Below are 5,451 nucleotides of genomic sequence, written 5' to 3'. Positions count from 1 at the left end.
TATATATATATATATATATAATTCGGTGTTTGTTGTTGTTATTATTATTATTATTATTAAATACACTGAAATTCAGTAAAAATTCAAACCCATTTCAGTGCATACGTGAGGCCTTTTCACCCAAATTACGAAATAAATTAAACGATATTTTTAGCTGTTTTACTATAGTAACTATTTTGTTAATAAAATCATCATGAGCAAAATATTTATGTATTTTTTTATTTGGGCAGAAGGAAAGCTGTAGCGGACGAGCAGGACTTTTAACTGCTCTGTAAGTCTGCTCACGTCATGCTCGGTCTGGTCTTCGGGAAGAGTGACGGCAGGGCTCCAAACTTTCACATACCGGCGACTGTTTCATTCAGGAAGATCCGTCAGTGTTCTGAGGGGTGTCAAATATCTTTGTTATCATTCACAATAGGGTTGGTTTTGTTTGACGAGAACGCCTCTCCTGATTTGAACGCTTTTTCTGTTTGAAGTGCGGAGATTTGGGATAGCCACAAGTTAAATGGACGCATGCGGGTCACGTTTATGTATGTGAGTGTGTGACAAACAACTTTTCAGCGCAGGGAAGAACAACGAAGAATGAACTTTCTGCTCGTTTTTGACGCGTTTGTTGTATTTGGGATTTGTGCGTGCGAATTCCAGTGAGCGGAAAAACTTCCACCCAACTTTTCCTGCTGTTGGTCGTCGTGTGATCCAGCAGGTGGGGAAACACGAGCCGCTGTTTCATCAGGGAAAAGAACACAGGAACCGGATTTAAAATATACCCGTTTTCTTCTGAAACTCCCACTGGATTTCATTTTAGGACTTGGTGACTGGAATAACCAACTAACCAGAACTAGTAAGTGGAACAAATCCCTCTATAACGTTACTTCAACCCCACGTAACTTCCACATTCAATCACTGCGTAACGTTACAAGAACATCACGGTAGTTATCGAAGCATCTTAAAGGAATGACAATTAAATTATTATCCTAAAATAGAACAAATCGTGATGGGGGTCACTTCTAAGAATCTAATAAGATCCTACTAGTACACTAATAATACTATTTTTTTTTCTTTCTTTTTTTTCAGTTTGTTGTTTAAAATTTAAATATATCCAGTACGATTTTTTTTGTTAATCCAATAAGATTCCATAGAAATTAGTTCTAAATTAGCTTATGTCAGACAATCAGCATCCCTTCGAGATATTTTGACAGTTGATTTGAATTCTGTTGTTACCTAATATATACAGAAACCTGTATATTTAGAAACCTTCCATTTTACCTAGTTGGGAACACAGCTCCGTTTTAAGCCAACGTGTAAAGGAATGTGTACATGACTCATTTTAGAATAAGATCTTTCTGGATAAGATGAAATTCCTGCCGGATTTTTCTTCTTACTCAAGCGTTTGATTCATTTTAATATCCTACAGGGGCGTTTAATAATTTTTGGGGTCATAATAGTTGAATTGTGAGCTGTTTTATAAAATATCTAGTTTGTGTTTGACAATATATTGGAGCCATATAAGAGAATTGTCTCTGAATTATTAAGTCAGATGATATGTGGCTTCCTGAATTCAGAAATAAACCTGCTTCAGGTGTCTGGAGAACATGAGTTAGTTTGATTCATGCTTTTGCCTCCCAGCACTGCTTGATTGATTTGACAGCGTACAGATAATGGTATTACCTCTGTGTTTTGGACATGATATCAAAGTAATGCCATTGTTTTTGGACTTCCACCATAGTTATGCTATGCTTTTTGTTACATGCTATTCCTTGAAGTGCCATGTAAATAGAGTTGTAATCTTCAGAAACCTGGAATCTCTGTACCATGTTACTTACCACCACAATACTTTCTGTAAGGGAGGATTGTTTTCATGACTGTGGCCATGAAATCGCTGAGGTTACGAGAGGGAAATAATATTTTCTTATCTCAGTTCTGGTTCAGGTTTATTGATACACTTTATTTAACCTAGAATATATTTGTGTATCTCTCTCTCTTTTATTAACTGTGTGTAACATGTTATGTCTGGCTTGCTAGATGATCTAATTGAACTCTCAGCCTGGTCTCTGGCACTTTAATTGAAAACTGCGTTTGCATGCCTGTATTCTGCACTGCAGCTGCTTGTTTTTAGGGACTTTATTACAGGACACATCTCACACACACACACACACACACACACACACACACACACACACTTAATGACAGACCAACATTCCTCAGGCTCCGAAAGGTATGCTGTCTCTGTCTTTCTCATTTTAGCTGTCCATCTCTCTCTTGTTTTATTCTTTCTCACAAGGCTCATGTTTAAACAGAATCTGGCCGAAAGTTAATTATATAAGTTGTTCAGTCTGTAACGTGGCATAGTTTAGTCCTTTACGTACATGGTTTAGAGAAAATGTTTAGGAACAAACTTAGAGATGTATGATGTTTTTTTTCAGATAAAGATTATGATTTTGGTTTGCTGTGCTTGTTTGTAGTCTGCACAGTTTGGCTAAATGTTGTGATTACTTAAATATGATTATATAATAATAATAATAATAAATAATACTCCTATTATTATGATTATTATTACTGATAAATTAAACTATTAAGCAAGATAAGAAATATTATGATTGTAATAATCCACTGTGAAATAAAAAAATTTACATTTAAGAAAAACATATTTATTTTATTTTACAGTACAACTCACAATAGTACTTAACTTTCTTAATTTCTTCATTTTCAAATGTTAAAATATCAAGCTTTAATTTTGGTGCAAAACCAGCATTTAATGCAAATCGAGTCACTTCAAGACACTGAAAAACACTGGAACACAATATAAATCAATATAGACATGCAGTGTTTGTTAAATTAAATCATAGCTTTTGCGATGTAATCACATTAAGCTGTTTTGTGATTTTTGCTTTTATTTCGGTTAAAGCTGCATACAGTCCATAACTTTTTTTTTTATTATTATTAAAAGTGATCCAAAATCGATTTTTGAGCCAGTACATAACCAGCCAGTGTTCAAAACTATCTCCTTACCTTAGCCTGATTCACGGTTAGCTTATAATAATGTTTTGTTATTTGAGTGGTCCTGGTGGGAATTCGCAGGAAATTGGAGCATGCTGCTGCGTCATAACATCACGTGTCTAAACATAAAGAATTTGTCCCGGCTAGTAGGCTTTATTGCATGCAAGGATGCTGCAGGTGGCGGATCGTTTATAGCCTTTTCTGACAGTAGCTGGAATAATTAAAGGGGTGGTTCATTGCGATTTCACTTTTTTAATGTTAGTTAGTGTGTAATGTTGCTGTTTGAGCATAAACAATATCTGCAAAGTTACGAAGCTGAAAGTTCAATGCAAACGGAGATATCGCCTTTTAAAATTCTGGCAGTTTAATGCCTACAAAAACGGCTGGTAGGGACTACAACGAGCTACTTCCCGGGTTCGTGACATCACAAACCCAGATAAACCCCGCCCTCAGGAAAAGGCAGCAAAGGGGACGAGGCCAAGCTGCACTGCTTTAGAGAAGAGGAAGAGAAAACTAGAGATGTGCATAAAAATCTATTCATATATGAATCGCGATTCTGTCTTCTAACGATTCTAATGGATTCACAAGTTTCAAAATCAATGTTCTAAAGCAACGGTTCTTAATACTGTTCCTCGCGTCCCCCTGCTCTGCATCTCTCTCTCATTCAGATCATCAGCTCAGCTCTGTTCCATTTATACACTTATTTTCACATAGCCATGAATTATACATGGACGCGCGTGCGGTTGCCGTACTTTATTAAACCTTTAATCAGCTTTAAATAAAACCATATATTAAAAGCTAACATAAGCAGTACCATTTACAAATAACAGTCAGCGTATCTGAAAGAGACAACAACAAACAAAAAACATAGGCCTACCATTAAAAGCCATGCTTGCACAGGTTCTGCACGATCCTCTTCAATAATATCCTCTAATTCTCAATCGGGCTCAAACTGATAAGCGATATTAAGGACGCAGCCGTTTACAATACAACCGGAGCACATGCCGCCGAGGTGAGGGGTGGGACGTTTAGACGCACACTAGAGGCGGTTTAGCCAATCACAACACACTGGGCTAGCTAACCGATCAGAGCCCATCGCGTATTTCTGAGGGAAAGGCTTCATAAAAGAAGGAAATGATCAGCCTGTTTCTCTGAGAAGGGACAGAGCGGTTTGGAATAAAGGTAAATTATGTGAAAAATAATGCGTTTAAAAAAAAAAAAAGCATAAACACATGTTAGACTGCACCCCATAAACACAATCGAGCCTTGAAAAAACCCAGTGAACCACCCCTTTAAATTTATCATTTTGATGGCGGATTCTAATCCAGAAAGGATTATGTGTTTATGAAACACGTGACTGAAATTAAATTATATTCCAGTTTTAAATGTGCATCTGATTACAGAAATTGAAACCTACACGCTAATACACACTGCATACATGTAGTCACGCAATGCTGATGTTGTTAACATTAACAATTTGTGAACAAAGTATAACTATAATAAAAATTTGCACAGTTTGATGTGATATGAACTAACCGATCGTTAGATTTAATAGCCATTGGTAGCGTGATTTATTGTAGGCCTAATGCTTTTTTCCTCAGTTGGTCAGAACAAAAGTGGCAGACTTGTTTCTTATTGTTCAGATGACAATATCCATGAAAATTCTTATTTGGGTCATAAATTCCAAGACGTAGGCTATAGGGCTGTGCGATATTGAAGAAAAATGCGATATTCGATATGATATACGATATTGCTTAAAGTGTGTAAAATTGATTTAAATTATATTTTAAAATATTAAAAATTGGAAAAGAAAGAATCACTACAATCTCTGAAAGTGACCAGCAGTGTTTTAGCATTACATAAAAAGTAGTCACAAATCAGAAAATGTAATTTTAACATCAGTGTGAACATACAAACAAAACAAATTAATGACACTAATTTTATATCATTGTAACTTTGCTTTCCATACACTTTAAGTACTTCTTCATATACCACAGCAGAACCTACAGTCTGAGAAAGTTCAAACATGATTAAAGGCAAGTGAACAGTCAGTAAAAAAAAGAAGGAAAAAAAAGAAATACACAATTTACAAGCATAGATAAAATAAACGGTAGTATTAAGATACAGAAATTTAATAATTAGGTGTAAAATAACACTGCATAGTGTTCACTGTATGAAGTAAATTTAGATTAATCTTTGTTATAGCTGTTTTGTTGTTTGATTAACATTAGTGACATATTCAGCAGCACGTATTTATAGGCTGCTGTCCCTTTAAATCCGACTGCACGGATCCAGTATAATGATACACATCCGATTTCTTTCTCAGCTGTTTACATTCATTTAAAACATAACCGACTGCGTTTACGAGAATGATCGTCGAAACGGGTACTATTGACATAATTCTGTGTGAATGTGTCAGTTCAAACATGAGGAGATGCGAAAGACGAATCAACT

The 5,451-nt window shown here is 35.6% G+C and overlaps 1 protein-coding gene across 2 annotated transcripts in view; it reads left to right on the top strand.

Moving 5' to 3' along the window:
* Positions 1–308: 308 nt before the first annotated feature.
* The window catches only part of kif1ca (kinesin family member 1C, a), a 60,549-nt gene continuing 55,406 nt past the window's right edge, over positions 309–5,451 (top strand). For both annotated transcript variants that reach the window (XM_016244493.1, XM_016244492.1), the window contains exon 1: positions 309–841. The gene's annotated coding sequence lies outside the window, so the exon portion shown is untranslated. The remainder of the gene's footprint in view (positions 842–5,451) is intronic.

This window comes from Sinocyclocheilus grahami, unplaced genomic scaffold, assembly GCF_001515645.1.
Source record: "Sinocyclocheilus grahami isolate Dianchi unplaced genomic scaffold, SAMN03320097.WGS_v1.1 scaffold720.1, whole genome shotgun sequence".
Taxonomy (NCBI): Eukaryota; Metazoa; Chordata; class Actinopteri; order Cypriniformes; family Cyprinidae; genus Sinocyclocheilus; species Sinocyclocheilus grahami.
This window is presented reverse-complemented; position numbering and strand designations above follow the sequence as displayed.